The 16,864-nt window shown below is 31.8% G+C and overlaps 1 protein-coding gene across 1 annotated transcript in view; it reads right to left on the reverse strand.

The window, feature by feature from the left end:
• Dop1R2 (dopamine receptor 2) overlaps positions 1-16,864 on the reverse strand; it is a 306,990-nt gene that overhangs the window by 43,845 nt on the left and 246,281 nt on the right. The window lies entirely within an intron of this gene.

Genomic DNA, 16,864 nt, shown 5'->3' on the forward strand with positions numbered 1-16,864 from the left:
TGTATTAACATAATAGGGTAAAAACATTTTGATATATATATATATATATATATATATATATATATATATATATATATATATATATATATATATATATATATATTTGTCTGCATTTATGCTAATTCGTTAATTATTGTTTTTTTATTGTATTTTTATATCCTCTAAGTCTCTGGTTATGTTTGTTCAAGCTTAAGTTATGTTTGACTGTTAAAACTCTTTTCAACTAATAATAATCTTATAATATTCCTGATAAAAGATAAATTATATTATTATTCATTTAAAAGGGTGGTTAAATAGTTTGATGCAGATTTATCGAGAAAATACAACGCAAATATTTAGTCGTTACTAGCGACCCGCCCCGGCTTCGCACGGGTGCAATGCTGATACTAAATTAAATACACTACAGAAAAAATATGAACGTTGTATATAAAAACATAGCGGCTCGCTCCGACTTTGCACGGGCATAAAATATATATGCCTATGTCACTCAATGAAAACATGATTAAAATCGATCCAGTATTTTTGGTTCATTCATTACTGCCCTTGGCCTGCACGCATTAAATTTGGAGTAAAACAATTCCTCTTCCCCTATACTTACTATGAAGATTTCCTGCTATCTTTGGAATATCTAAATTCATACAATTTTTATTACATTACACATTTTTAAACGCAAATTTTAAATTTGTAATATCTCCGAAAATATTTGTTTAATTTACATGCTGTAAGGAACCATATTGATCTATATTAATTGCACACTGTATTTAAGGTACTTAATTCGATAAGGATTAATGCCGTATTGCTTAAAATAGCTTCGTAAATAAGCCATTTTCTCACGTAAAAAGTAAACAATAAAAATGGTTAATGTGGGTTATCCCTAAAAGATAAACATATACCATCGCGGACTTTTTTGTAGACCTTTTTATGGTGTACAATACTGTAGTACATTAATTTGATCTAACTCGTAGGGTTAGGCAGCGTTTTTGCTAATTGCTAAATAAGCCTAAAAAAATATTTTAATTTACGACATCACGTTAGAAACCTCTAAAATTAGCAATGTTGCCTTAGTATATTATGCATGTATTATACATATAAACCTTCCTCTTGAATCACTCTATCTATTGAAAAAAACCGCATCAAAATCCGTTGCGTAGTTTTAAAGATTTAAGCGCACATAGGGATATAGGGACAGAAAAGGCGACTTTGTTTTATACTATGTAGTGATTATTCAATTCCTCTTTATAATCAAGTCAAATATATAAAATATAACGGTAATTTTACATCATTCAGAATGAAACTGTTCTTTTGGAATCTAGCAATTATCTCTTTGCTTTTCTTTCCCAAAAAAAGTACGAAAAGGAACACGTACATCTCCATTTCACTTATGAAACTGTTGAAAGAAAATCATAATCCTATGTTGGAATGAAATAGAACATTTACATTAAATATAGATCATTATATAAATCATTTACTTTTATTATATTGTGTATGTGTTACTTTCCGAATTTTAAAATGGGATTAAATATATGTGGGATCATAATTCCGTTCCTTTTTCTCACAATGGAACTTCCAATTTAGGATTATTGAAAATAAACTATAGATCAGCTTAATGATCGTAATAGAGAATTAAATAATTATCTCCGTCCTTCTTCTCTCAAAATACTAATTTTATACTAATTACTATTTTCAGTCGCTAGTTTTTTGATTATCGACTAGTTGGACGGTTTTGCGACTATCAACGGTTGTCAGCCTTTGGCTACTGCAGCTACCAAGCCGGCTGAATTTATAATTGCTGAAACTATATTTTATATTGTTATGTATATTTGGATAAGAATTCTATTCTGATTTATAGCTATAGTAAACCCGAAATATAGTTTCATCCGTGTAGAATTTTAAAGCCACTATTAAAATTTAAAACCTTATTTGTTACTAATGCTTTATGAACCTAGGAAACAGTTATCAAACGTTTACCATAAATTCTTCATAAAATTTCAGTTTTATGAGAGATAAACTGTTTACAGGTTACGGATTATGCTTAATATTCCGAGCGCGCCGTAAAGATTAGATTGTTTTCAAGAATTTATCAGTCCGTGGCCGCTAGTTTAAATTAAAAATGTAATATAAGGTTTATATTTTTCTCATTTTAATATTCATGTTTTTTGCACTTTCCGAAATATTAATTCTAGATTTTTAAAGAAATTTAAAATATTTTAATTTGAAAGCAAATACATTAGCATATGTGCCTGAAATATATAACGTATGTTTGAATTTTTCATGTTAAGTTGATGGAATTTCAGGAATTGAGTTAAATTTAAGTAAATTTTCTATAACCATTTCAACAACCTTGTAACTTATGGATTTTATCATTGCACTGATTTTCTGGGACGCCTGGAAAGTGCCAGTCTATAGCAATGTTAGCTTCTTTGTTTAATGAAGATCGTTTTTCATGAAACACAATTTTAGTGTGAGCGGAGCGGGATCTTGAAGAAATTACACTAGACTGTGTTCCAAGTAGTATCACGTACACAGGATTTGGTATGGTATGTATAAAGATGAAAGAACATTATTTCTTTAGCTTGGGAAGTACAATGTGGGGCAAAAGTCCCGCTCTCATTGATGCAATTTCCGCTGAGTGGCAATAATGGAACGGTTACTTTAAATAAATATTGTCACTATTTCTGCTCGTTCTTGTGGCATGTAACAGGTCAATTTAAAAGTCCCCGACCTGACACATAGATGGCGCTACTAGAATTAAATCCATATGGTTCTTAGTTAGCCCTAACCCTCAAAAGATGCGTGTATAAATTTGACAGCTGTCGGATCATCATTGTGAATTATAGTATTTTGAGTGAAGCAACTATTGTTATTGTGAAAAAAATGGATAAAAAGAAACTTCGCGTGTTGATAAAATATTGATTTTTGGAAGGAAAAAGTCCAGTTGAAGCAAAAACTTGGATTGATGCCGAGTTTCCGGATACTGCCCCAGGAAAATGAACCATCAAGGATTGGTATGCTAAGTTTAGACGTGGTAAAATGAGCACCGAAGGCGGTGAACGCAGTGGACGCCCAAAAGAGATTGTTACCGATGAAAACATTTAAAAAATCTACAAAATGATTTTGAATGAAATGGAATAATTTTCATTGACTACCTTGAAAAACGAAGGACCATCAACAGCGACTATTAGCGTTATTGGACCGTTTGCCACCGTGTCATAAGTCAGCGAAAAAGATGACAAAAATCCATGAACTGGGTTTAGAATTGATTTCTCATCCACCATATTCTCCAGATCTGGCCCCCAGAGACTATTTCCTGTTCTCAGATCTCAAAAGAATGCTCGTTCGGAAGACATTTTCGTCAAATGCACCCCTTCATTCTCCGAAACTGAGGCCTATTTTGTTTGTAAAATTTTATCGGTAAATTATTTCTTTGCAGATAAATAGGGTTATGTTTAGAAGCTTAGCTCGGGTGGATAATTTAATGTAAAAAAGAAATGTGTTAATAAGTTGGTTCAACCCAGATAAATACTAGTTGGAAAAAATCAAAAATCACTACATAGTATAAAACAAAGTCGCCTTTTCTGTCCCTATATCCCTATGTGCGCTTAAATCTTTAAAACTACGCAACGGATTTTGATGCGGTTTTTTTCAATAGATAGAGTGATTCAAGAGGAAGGTTTATATGTATAATACATGCATAATATACTAAGGCAACATTGCTAATTTTAGAGGTTTCTAACGTGATGTCGTAAATTAAAATATTTTTTTAGGCTTATTTAGCAATTAGCAAAAACGCTGCCTAACCCTACGAGTTAGATCAAATTAATGTACTACAGTATTGTACACCATAAAAAGGTCTACAAAAAAGTCCGCGATGGTATATGTTTATCTTTTAGGGATAACCCACATTAACCATTTTTATTGTTTACTTTTTACGTGAGAAAATGGCTTATTTACGAAGCTATTTTAAGCAATACGGCATTAATCCTTATCGAATTAAGTACCTTAAATACAGTGTGCAATTAATATAGATCAATATGGTTCCTTACAGCATGTAAATTAAACAAATATTTTCGGAGATATTACAAATTTAAAATTTGCGTTTAAAAATGTGTAATGTAATAAAAATTGTATGAATTTAGATATTCCAAAGATAGCAGGAAATCTTCATAGTAAGTATAGGGGAAGAGGAATTGTTTTACTCCAAATTTAATGCGTGCAGGCCAAGGGCAGTAATGAATGAACCAAAAATACTGGATCGATTTTAATCATGTTTTCATTGAGTGACATAGGCATATATATTTTATGCCCGTGCAAAGTCGGAGCGAGCCGCTATGTTTTTATATACAACGTTCATATTTTTTCTGTAGTGTATTTAATTTAGTATCAGCATTGCACCTGCATTGCAAATTCTGTTTGCAAGTAAATAACTATTAGCAAAATTGTACAAAATTCTCAAATAACAGAGATTTCGATGGACAAGAAAAATTGCCGATAACCTGAAAAAGGTAGATGCATCTTAGTGTATCTTGTACAAATGTCAATATGAATAAATTGTCACAAATCTTCTTTTTATTGATCTGTAAAAATCTCATTTCCTGGAATATGAAGGCTATCCCTAGTCAATTTTAGCGATTGATAAAAATTTATGTGAAAAATACTGTCGTAAAAAAGTCGAAATTTCGCTGCTGATTTACATTTATCCTCTTTTGATGGTAGTTACTTTGCGTTGGAAATATTGTCCGACAAAAAAGATATCAGTGTTTTAAATCAGTTGCCGATTGGTACAATGTTAATATTAATTTCTGTTGTAAAACAAAACAAAAAAAATATTGCAATGTATTGAATACATCCTTTATTCTACTAGTTATTGGTTTGACAAAAACATATACAGTTTCAATTTTTTAGCAATAATAGATTAATTGATTTTTTAAAATTATAATTCACAAATTTTTACTATATTTTATATATAGCATTGGGATAGAGTTCTCAGAGCTGTGTTGTTATTTGAACTGTAGGTTTATCACTTCAGATATAATCATCTTCCTGGTGTCTTTTTTGTACTGTTAAATGTCAGGTGATGTATTATGGCTCATTTTTGCTAATTTAAAAAGTAGTTATTAGATTTCATCAATTTATAAACCATCTGAAAAATCTGAGTTGTATTTTCTGTCGAGACGTTTTCCACGACGATCGGTCATAGTTCGTCCGAGGCGTGAGACGTGTTCAAACTAGTTCGGCAGTATGTATTTGGTTTCCGTTCTGTACTTGTAGAGTGGTGTGACCTCGCACGGAATGCGGAGCATACATTGCTTCGCAACATCTCTGGATTTGGCGTACGCGCACTTTCCTGCATATAATAGACCATAGAAAATAATAAACTATATGAAACTATATTGTCTTCGTTTTCTAACGGCGGTCCATTCTTTTCGAGTCGATTGGTATGGTCGATCAGATCAAAATATAAAAAAATTCTAGAATATTTAGATTTTGTTTTACATTAATAATTCTATACTTATAATAATCAAATTGTTGTGTTATTCTTGGTGGTCTAACATACATTGCTTTTATAATGAGAATTTTAGCTGTCAAATTTATAAAACATCATTTTCAATGACCTGGAATAAGTATCAACATATGTCAAAATTTAATGATAACAAGAACAGTGAAGAAAATGATTCTTGTTGTGTTGGAAGTAGTCAAGTAATTAATGAGGTTTGTCCATCAAGAATAGTAGCAAAAACTGTAGTAACTGTAGTAATAATTAGACATTTATTTTAAACCTAATATATTTTAGTAGTGATTTAAATTTTGTTTTTTAGCTAAGATGTAGCTAGAATTTGTTGAGAGTAGAAGTCGAAGAATGTAAAACTCAGAGAAGAATTAGACAGTATTTTGCTAAGCTATAAGAACAGTGTACAGTGATACTTTGAAATAATTAAATTTTAAACAAAACATAAAACTATTAACGACACCCTAATGATCTAATGACAAGGAATATACATTGCATTATTATATAATAGTATAGGTAAATAAATTACTAATTTGTAAATATAATGATGTATTAACTAACTGAGATTTCTTTCAGCTTAAAAGTGTGATCATCCATTCGTTTTAGGCTAGTAAATGTACAATATGTTAATCGAAAGTTCGAGGTAGTCAATTCATTAATGGGGTTTGTGTATCAAGAATAGTAACGATAATATTTGGAGATTTTTAGAAAAATTTTACTGACTTCAAACGGTCCAATAACGTTATATAATAGACGCTGTTGATGGTCCTTCCTTTTTCAAGACAGTCAACGAAAATTATTCCAGGCGTATACCCAAATACAGACGCCATAACCTTGCCAGTCGACTCTTGTGTTTTCCCACGCTTTAGAGCGGGTTTATCATGTGCAGTCCACTCAGAACTTCGGAGTTTAATAATGGATGGTTCATCCATTTTCACATATCGACGCAAAAACTCGGGTTTATTACGGTTGATTATCTTCAAACACTGCGTCGAATCATCAACTCGTCGTTGTTTTTGGTCAAAAGTGAGCTCGCGCGGCACCCACTTTGCACAGAGCTTTCTCATACCCAAATATTCGTGAATGATATGATTTACACTTTTAGTTGATATCTTTAGAGTGTCTGCTATTTCATTCAATTTCAATTTACGGCCATTGAAAGTCATTTTGTGGATTTTTAAAATATTTTCGTTGGTAACAACTTCTTTTAGGCGTCCACCACGTTCACCGTCTTCGGTGTTCGTTCCATCACGTCTAAACTTAGCAGACCAATCCTTGATGGTTGATTTTCCTGGGGTACTGTCCGGAAACTCGGCATCAGGCCAAGTTTTTGTTTCAACTGTATTTTTTCCGTTCAAAAAGCAATATTTTATCAAGACGCGAAATTACTTTTTATCCATTTGGTTCACAATAACAAAAGTTGCTTCACTCAAAATGCTATAATTGACAAACTAATGATCCGACAGCTGTCAAATTTATACTTGAATCTTTTGAGGGTTAGGGCTAACTAAAAAACATATGAATTTAATTCTAGTAGGGCCATCTATGTGTCAGGCCGGAGACTTTTCAATTGACAGTTCGTCCAAAAATGTTTTCAATTCATTGCACATAATACGTATTCTAGGGAATTAATATAACAAATTTTCTCTAGTTATAATATACTTGGAGGTAAACGTCACAATCAAGTCAATGGGTAGGCTGTGTAGTCAGTATGTTATATACAGAGGACCGTGATTCGAAGCTCACGTAAAATAATCTATAAGGGACGCCATAGTTTTAAATAAATTGAACTAAAATAACAGAAATTTTACCAGAAAGCTGATAAACGTAAAATTAGCCAGGCCGAAACTAAGAAAAGTTTCTTTGTCGGTGTCTTTCTATGGAATTTAAACTTTTTAAATGCTTAATTGAATTAAAACTTCCTTATCCTTCGTGCTCTCTCTCCATTTAAATTATCTTTTTTTGGATGGCGTCTTAGGAGAAAGTTGGTATTTAATTTGTTCGTAACTTAAATTGTTTATTCAGTTCATTTGTAAATGATTTAAAAGGTGCAAATATGCTTTATACATTTTGAAATTGTATAGATTTATCAAAATTAATATTAAGAGAAACTGAATTTTGTAATTTGGGACCTACACTAATTATTTATTGATGTTAAATATGTATTAATGTGCTTTTGAAAATTTTATTCATGAGACTCGACGTATTTTTGTTTGTTACAATTAGATACATGTCATGTCAGATACTATCTCCTGAATATGTTAAATATTTGCCTTTACTATTATCGAAGAAGTTATTTGGTATTAATTGTTTGAGTAGTAGATAAGTTTGTTAAAAAATGTTTGATATCATATACATAGTCATAAATAGTGATATCATAGTCTCTATGCAATATATGGTGGGTTTATTATTGTTTGTGAGATATCTTGCCTTAATTTTACTATAACTAGTTCAGCAATGTTATAAAATATAAAATTTCAGGGTATGGTCTATTGATATGAGCGCATCAAATGTTTTTCAGTGTCAAAACTATACCAGAGACGCTGTCAAAAAGAGATAATTAGGTGAAAGTCTGATTTAAAAAATTTCGAGCTTTACTTCGAGAATATTTTATGAATAAAATTTTTTTGAATGCGAAAAATGTTTTGTCATTTTTTATCTTTGTTGTATTTTTTTACAGCACGATCTAGGTATGACACAATGATAATTCTATTGAAATGAAAAACATTTGTACAAACAAATTATAAACACTACAAACGAAAACACATTACTACAAACAAAAACAGTTTTAGAATCTACAGAAGCTAAAAGGATTCTGTTATCAAAAAACATTGGATGTACACACTATAATAATTTAGATACATTTGATTTACATGCCTTCGTTTCTGTTAACTCAATTAAAATATTTATAAATTTACATATTTTACAAATGCTCAACAAGATGATGTGTTATGCTTTGAATCACTTTCGAACTATTTTTAATACCGAAACATACCCAGAATCATCTTGTCAGAATTCATTATACGAAAAATTTTTTTAATATATTTTTAACAAAATTTTTAAAGACTCTATATATATATTTTATATATTAAGATTGATATAAAATTTAGGTCTATCCATTATATATAAATCGTCGTTTCTTTTTTGTCTGAGGTTGTAGTCATTAACATTTTAATATATATAACATTTTAATAATTTCGTTTTAAGTATGAAATTATTTTTTTATTCGAAAGAGTACAGTTCTGAGGTGGTCCCATTGGAACCAAGTCAGGATCTGATGGGGAAGGGGGAAAATCGTGGAAAACCCTCTAATTTCAAAGGCACGTACAAAGTTTTCACATATTTTTGATTTAAAATAATCAAATATATGTATATAATGTTATTACTGAGCTAATGTGACGGAAAATCAGAAGCCGTTGAATGCAAAAACCATCCAGTTTGATTTTGAAAGACTCATAATCATAGCATATAAGACCTCGTAGAAATATTATAGACAACTGCTTCTATGGTGTAATAATTAGAGCGTTTAGTTAACAAACGGAGGTTGCGAGTTCGATATCTCTACGGGGGCAACAGCTTTTTATTATTCTAGTTTAGTTATAACATTTGTCATATCACCTAGACTAGGTAGCGGACCCCCGGGCCTGCAGCGCTCTTTAATTTCAATCGTTGTTTCTTTATTCCAATATTTCCTCATACCGGCTGCACCTTTACATGGCCTACCCATTGTAAAATTAAATAAAATAATTGCGTAATTAATTGAGTAAATATTTAAAAATAGAAAAATATCTGAAAAGAAATAAATAAAATATTTTAACAAAAAATTTGAACCGACTTCAAAAAATAAATAGCGAACTTATAAAATGCATTTTAAAATAAAATATGTATAGTCAATTCAAAATAGCAGTGACACGGGAAATATTGCTATATTATATATTGCTTTATTAAGCAAATATTAAAGCAAATATTGCTATATTATATTAAGCTTTTTTCCACACTAGTATCGGTAGGGTTCTAGACGTGTTTTTGTATGTTGTGGTATTCCCCGAAGGCCTAATCCACTTAATTAACAATTGTATATCTGAGTAATGCATTTTACTTTAATTAGAGAGCATATTTATGTTTTACGCTTAGTTCTTGTTTCTTTTGATGCAATACATTCTTGTAAAGTCATTATGATATTACTACATTTCTCTTTAGTTTATCCTATTACTATCTGTATACATCTTTCTTGATAAAACTACATTTAATCACTGCATCCTCCTTAATGCATTTGCCATATCTGCAAAAGAGTTAGTATTATTTCTCTACTCATACATGTTAGCCAAACGTTCTTGCATATTCTGAACAATAACACATATGCTTATAAAGCTTACACACTCTATAATACAATTCCCTACAATTAACGTATATTAATTGTATACTAACCTTTAGTGGTTTCCTCTTGCATCAACTTGTCTTGGTAATCGTCAGCATTGAATCATAAACCAACATTCATAAAGATTTATTCAATCACAGTCACTTTCAGAAAAACAAGTCAAGTTAATAACCAAGCTGTTTATTTCCAATCTATTAAAAACTTGCTCAAAATTCTACCATTTGCCAATTTCTTCTTCAATGTGTCTCATCGAGCTCATTCAAACCGAAGGTGTTATTTTCGGCAATGCTTCTTTATATAATTCTTCCTTGATTTTGTTATGTTTTTAAAAATTGTATTCTTTTAAAAGCAATCTCTGGAAGATCCATTAAACCCCTTCGAGGGTTACCTTTACACCATTTAAATCCTAGATTATCCAACAATGTATGAATGGATGTTGTACATCTCTCAAATAGCTGTATATCTTTTGGATTTTTATGGATACTTTCCAGACTAACAATTTTCTCTGAAATAATTGTATTAAATTATGTTTCGATTGAAAAAAAACTACTTACTGTTTTATACATTTCGTATATTTGATCTTTGCAACACAAAGATTGATCTTGATTCGTCACCTGTTTCGCATAAACACGGCTTCTTTTTGGCGAATTTAAGGTTATATTGTTTTTTATTTTTTGAGACATTTTAGTGGCGATTTCAAATTTATTAAAACAAAGCTTTAAAACAACGTTTGCCGGTTTATAACCCATAATTATAATATTTTGAAGAATTTTCAGAAGTTTGGCAAAGGGACAACTTTTGTAGGCTCGTAACATTCGTTTCGCTCATTTCGTAACATGTACGAACTTCTCTAACAGCATTCTATCTCTTTTTAAATAGAATAAAATGACAAGGATAATATTGTCTGACTGTAAAACGAATTTACAACTTTAGACAGACATATATTGGCACTCGTGTCACTGCTATTTTGAAATGACTATACATAATAATTGTCGCAATAATTAAATAAAAATAACCAAAAACTTATATTCTACTATATACATACTATTTAGCTGAATACCTATTTATCTATTTACAATATTATTTTATTAAGTACTTCGAAATAATCACTTTGAAGTCGGTGCCAGTGCAAATTTGTTGTTAAAAATATTTTAACTTATCTTATTTAAGAGTTCGAACATACGGTCAAGAAAATAAAGTCATTCGTGACAAATTTATTGGCTATGGCAAGGTCCATATCAATATCATCCACGGCAAATCAATGTCCCTACCATATTTTGTACGAAACGAATGAATTATAGTCTCTACACTTTCATTATTTTTGAAATATTGTTTAAAAGCTGTTAAAACTCGTTATCCTTTTGTAAAGTGCTGAAATTTTATTAACCCTATATATCTTTTATAATACTTCTTTATACAATAATTACTAAGTAACTTTTAATACAAATTCATATCTTATAACTCATGTTAATTCAACCAAATATTTTATTCTTCTATATAGTCACGCATAAACAAGTTTAAAACCAACCAATTGTCACGTTCGGCGCTTTTTATGTACCCCTAGATTTTTTGTAGCTCCACAATTTAGAATCACGCTTGAGTTCAATGCTTTAGTCTTTATATATATATATATATATATATATATATATATATATATATATATATTCTCTAATTTTTAATATCGTGTAATTATAGCTCGATAAACATTCAATCGGTTTTTTTTAATAGCCTTGATACTCTCTAATAAGATCGATGGTCTTCCTAGAGGAACTATCAACCGCCGAATCTATTTAACGCATTAATTTTGATAAGCGCGACACTATATGTGTGCAATAAGTAAATACATTACTCGTAGATAATTTTTTATGTTTGATGATTATTCATGAGCATTATTCTATGTGCATATTAAAAAGAGATTACTTTACTATTTAAAAAAAAAAGAACTTTCATGCTGACTCTGATTTAATAATCAAATACCAATATACGATAAAAATGTAATGCTAAAAATGTATTTATACTTATACACAAGGTATCTTATCTGCCAAAAGAAAATTTGTATCTGATTACGTCGAAAGAGCCGGAACAATTACAGGCAAAAAGATCATGTATACTTATATTTTGTGCTCTGAAGTTGTTACAGTTCTGAAAATAATCTTACTTATGCTGCGTATAAGTCGGGCTAACGAAGGACAATAAACGAGATTGGGCATTGGATATCGAACATTCGTTGGCCTACGATGAAACGTACATATTGCATTTGTTGTCGGCGGTGATTATAGAGTATGTACCGATCGTCCTACCGCATTCGTCGATTCCGTTCCTTTCTTTTAATGTTACCGATATTCTAAGGATTGCAAGCGAACGCCAACAAATCTTCGTTGGCCGTCGTCAAACCGGCCAAACAAAACTAAAAATAGCCGGCTTGGTTGGAGCAGTGGTAAAGGCGATAGGACCGTCCACCTACTGTTGCGATAATCTCGGGTTCGAATCCTGATGGGGCATGGTTGTAAATTTATTTTGTAATTGTTTAACACTTGTGATTGTCCATAGACAGGAGTGCAAAATCCGACAAGGAAAATGATTCCAGTCACGCCAGTAACTAGGCAGGGTAAGATCGGATGATTTCTAAGCAGGTCACTCACCAGTTGGAAGGCTTAAAGCCGAGGACCGTTGTTAGTAGCACACGTTAAACAGTATGCTAGTAAGTCTAGTCCAGATAAACACTCGTTGGTAAAAGGAGACTTTAAAATATACAAAAAAAATAAAATAAAAATATCCCAACAAACCCATTCGTTGTCGTTCGTTGACCCGATCTATACGCAGCATTATGATACTTTCTTATAATGTTCAGTGTCGTAGTAATTTACATTTATTAATACTTTGTTGATTATTGAAAGTTCATGGAAATTAGATTTCAATATAATATAATGTTGTGTTGTAATATACAGACATTTAGTATGTAAATTAATGTTATTTATCAAATACATTTCTGATCCTATACTGAAAATACTGTGAAAACAAGTTTTAGTAACATATCATTTTTAAATTATTCTCTTTACTCTATTATGAAAGAAATATGATTAATATAAAAATGGGCGATCACTAATATAATTATAAAATTTGTTTGTTTCTTTAAGTGAAAATGATTCCTTTTCGTATTTTTATATTCTAAACAAAATAAAATGGCTCAATAATTGATTGACATTTTATCATTTTCACATAAAAGAATTATTATGTGGGAACAGATTCCTTCATAACTGTTGAGACTGGATATTAATCGACGTTGTACTGAAATCTCAATAGAAACTAGTCCTGACACTTATGTGGAACTCCGATCCACCCATTTCAAATTAAGTTTAATCCACAGACACCAGATATGTCAATATGTATAAGATGACACCTTGTCAACGGGCGGTGCCGATGATGAGGGTCAAATTTTACAGCTGGGAAAGGGACACATATTGGCTAGATAGAGCTCTGAGTCGCAGGATAACGAAACGAACGATAATAAAAACGAAAGGCGGCCGTTTTTATTTCTTATTTTGATTGGCCCTTTGTTTTGTCATAAAAATAATACAGGGCAGTGGATTCGAAATGAGTATTGATAGCGTGACGGGTGGGTTTAATATACAAGAGGGTGAAGGTGACGTGTGAAAAAATGATACGATGTTATAGCAAATGTAATATAAATGTCTAGATTAAAATATAGGGAAAATATACCTAGAAACTAATGGGATTATTTATGATAAATTGGAGTGATCGACAATTTACAGTTTACAGATAACACAGCTACTCGAGCAAACTGGGAAAAAGAAGAGGCCGTCTGGTTTTTTTATTATTCCAGAATAACCAGCCAGACCAGAGCAAAATCGTCTATTGCTGATGTCGCGTCGGGTTCGGGATATAGAGGTGTTTTGATGGCGACAAAGACCCTGGGTTATGACTGTGATTGTCGTAGTTGGTTAGCTACTGATGTGTCTCGATGGGTAGGGATTTTGTTAAGTCGATATCGGTTTCTAAGGCGCCTAAGAAGAACCGCATACTGAGCATGTTCGTGAAACTCTTCACGAACGTGATGCCTGATTCGAGTGTGTTGACGTTCCTCATAAACTATGGGGCATTAAGTAATGCGCGGACTTTTTTGGATTGGAACACTTGGAGTAGTTCAAGTTGTCTCTAAGGGACATACCTGTACCATACCTGTGCTCCGTAGAGGTAGACTGGACCGACTAGCATCTTATACAGAGTCGCTTCCTGGGAGATTCGGAGTTTACCTTTCCTGCAGAGGAATGGGAATAGTATATTGTACAGGTCATTGCACTCACGGGATAGCGTGCGAGATTTGGACTGACAGATGGAAACTGCGGTTGAACTGGAGACCGATGTATGATACCTTCGGAAGCCAGGGAATAGGGATTTTTTCGATTCGGAGGCGATAAGCGCGGAACTCCTTGGGGCGGAACAGTTTTACTCGGGATAATCTGACGTCAGAACTGTAACCGGTGGTAAAGAAAGCTGTATCATCTGCATAAAATACTGTGTGGAAATGTTTGTGGAATGGGAAATCAGTCATATAAAGGTTGAACAGGGCTGGGGCTAGTGGAGTACCTTGCGGGACTTATGGGGAGATCTGTTGTCGAGAGTAGACTGCGTCACTGATCCTCACTTGAAAGGATCTACCGTTCTAGTAAGAATCAATCAGGGATGTTAGGTCATTTGGTAGATCAAGATGGTTCGCGTTGAAGATTAGACCATTATGCCATACTTGATCGAAAGCGTAAACATCTAAAAGATGACACCAGCTTTGAGACCTTTTCTTAGTGACTGGTGGATGGTTGCTGCGACGCGGGCAGCTTGACGAAGTGTTTGGTACGGAAACCGAATTGTTCCTACGGGATTACGTGGTGTGCGCCTTTGAAGCTTTTCATAGGTTAAGCTCCGTCCTTAGGTCCTTGATTGAGGGCGGAACTTGGGTGTTTTCTCGTTTAGTGTTGGGAATTCTATAATTCTGTTAAAACTGTCTCTTGGGGTATGCTGTACTACATGCCTAGACCAATTCATAATGCACTTATCGCTATTTGTTCTGATACGGGATGGATGCCCACATGTGATATCTTTTCTGTAAACATATACAGTACACCTGTTGCAATCATATTGTGAATTTGTGGATTCCATTTCATAAGTGTATTTGATGCCATAGTTTGTTTTTGAATTGACTAACTTATGCGTTTTTTAGCTGTGTCATTGTTTTGATGAAAAATATCTCTATCTTTATATAAGCCAGTTCTTTTCAGTTATTTTTACATTATGTAATACTGTTTTGTAGAACTAATTTTGTGAAGGTAGGGCAATTACAACAGTGGATACAGCGTTGCTCAGTATTTATATTTCACGAACGATTCGGTTAAGTTTGAAGATAAACTGCAAACAATATCTTCTGGCATGCGATTTTCATTATTTAATTATATGTTTATTATTTATTATGTATTGATTGTAACCCATCGGTTACAACTAAATAAAGTCAGATACAGATTGAGTCTCTAATCAGTTACTTTGAACATTGCTTTTAAAATAATACAATTTTTGAAAGCATGTAATAAAAACAAGGAAGACTTATTATTTCAATTTGCGTATATAGATGAGACATGAATATTTCAGAATGGGTCACTAATAGCAAGATGGTAATAAAATAGTCATAAGATAACAGAAATTAATAGAAATATTAAAGCGTTAGTCCAAGGGTGACCACCATGGAGGAACGAACCGTAAGAGGTTTTCGCTGTAGTTTGAAAATCAGGTCTTAAAGAACTTTGAGGAATCATCAGTTATCACAACAAAGGCTGTAATTAAAGAATGAATTGTAGTACATTAAAGAAGTTTTGAGGAGACCATGCTAAAGAGTTAATTAATTCAAATTGTTACACGGTAAATATTTAATATATAAATATTTTTTGCGTTTTTTTATTGAACTTTTTATATTTTGAATTATAGCTGTCAACTTACAATAAATTCATTTAATGTTATGGAACAGTTATACGCTCAATTAATATTAAATTATACGATTCATTATATAAGGCTGATTAAAAGTACTAGATTTAGTTTAACATTAGGAGTGTTGGGTATTTTTTGAACCTATTTCACTTCGTTACACAATGTTTAAAAATTAAAGAAAAATGAAGCGTAAAAAGTAATTTTATTCCCTTCGTTGTTTTCAATTCAGACGTATTTTTTGCTTTCCTTCGGACGCGTAAGGGTGAAATCTCGCAGAGCGATCAATCTAGATATCCAAATCCGTTTATTTATTATATAAATTGTTTTTCAATCTTTTCTGATTCAACCAGACGCCATTTTAGATTGGAAATATCGTCATTCCTATCAATTTAACATGTTTTTCTTTAGGGAATCATTACCTTCCCCTTGTATATATCGGGATTTTCATAATTTTGCCATGTATGATTTGCATTTTGTTTGTAAACCTTCCCGACCAAGTTCTCGGACTCTTTGCTTTGAGTATCGAAAGTGATCCATTTTTTTATCATTTGTTATAACGCGTTTCCAAAGTTTACCAATGTTTTTGGGTGTATCTCGTGGGGAATTCATGTTTTGAGTTTTTCTTATAGTTTAAGTTTTGTGTTCAATACTCTCTATTTCAGTATCTATAATTGTAGTCAATAAAATATCGTAATAAAATGCATCGAATTTCTTAATATAAATGCTAGTTCAAAGTAGAATGCTTCATGGGTCATTCTAAGTTAAGAGTTACATGCTTATTAAGAAAAGCGGCAGGACATAAATGTTAAAATTTTAATCTAATATAATTTACTTTATTTAAACAACTCATTTGTGCATATCTACAAGGTATTCAGTCAATTCACATATGTATTTACATATGTACAAAAGAGTTTAAAGCTTATACAAGTAAGTAGGCTCATGTAAGTAAATAAAATAATAAGTACAATTAAGAGTATATAATATAGGGT

This window comes from Rhynchophorus ferrugineus, unplaced genomic scaffold (genome assembly GCF_030347505.1).
Source record: "Rhynchophorus ferrugineus isolate W39M unplaced genomic scaffold, kcgeb_rfMv2 rfM4, whole genome shotgun sequence".
NCBI classification, from domain to species: Eukaryota; Metazoa; Arthropoda; class Insecta; order Coleoptera; family Curculionidae; genus Rhynchophorus; species Rhynchophorus ferrugineus.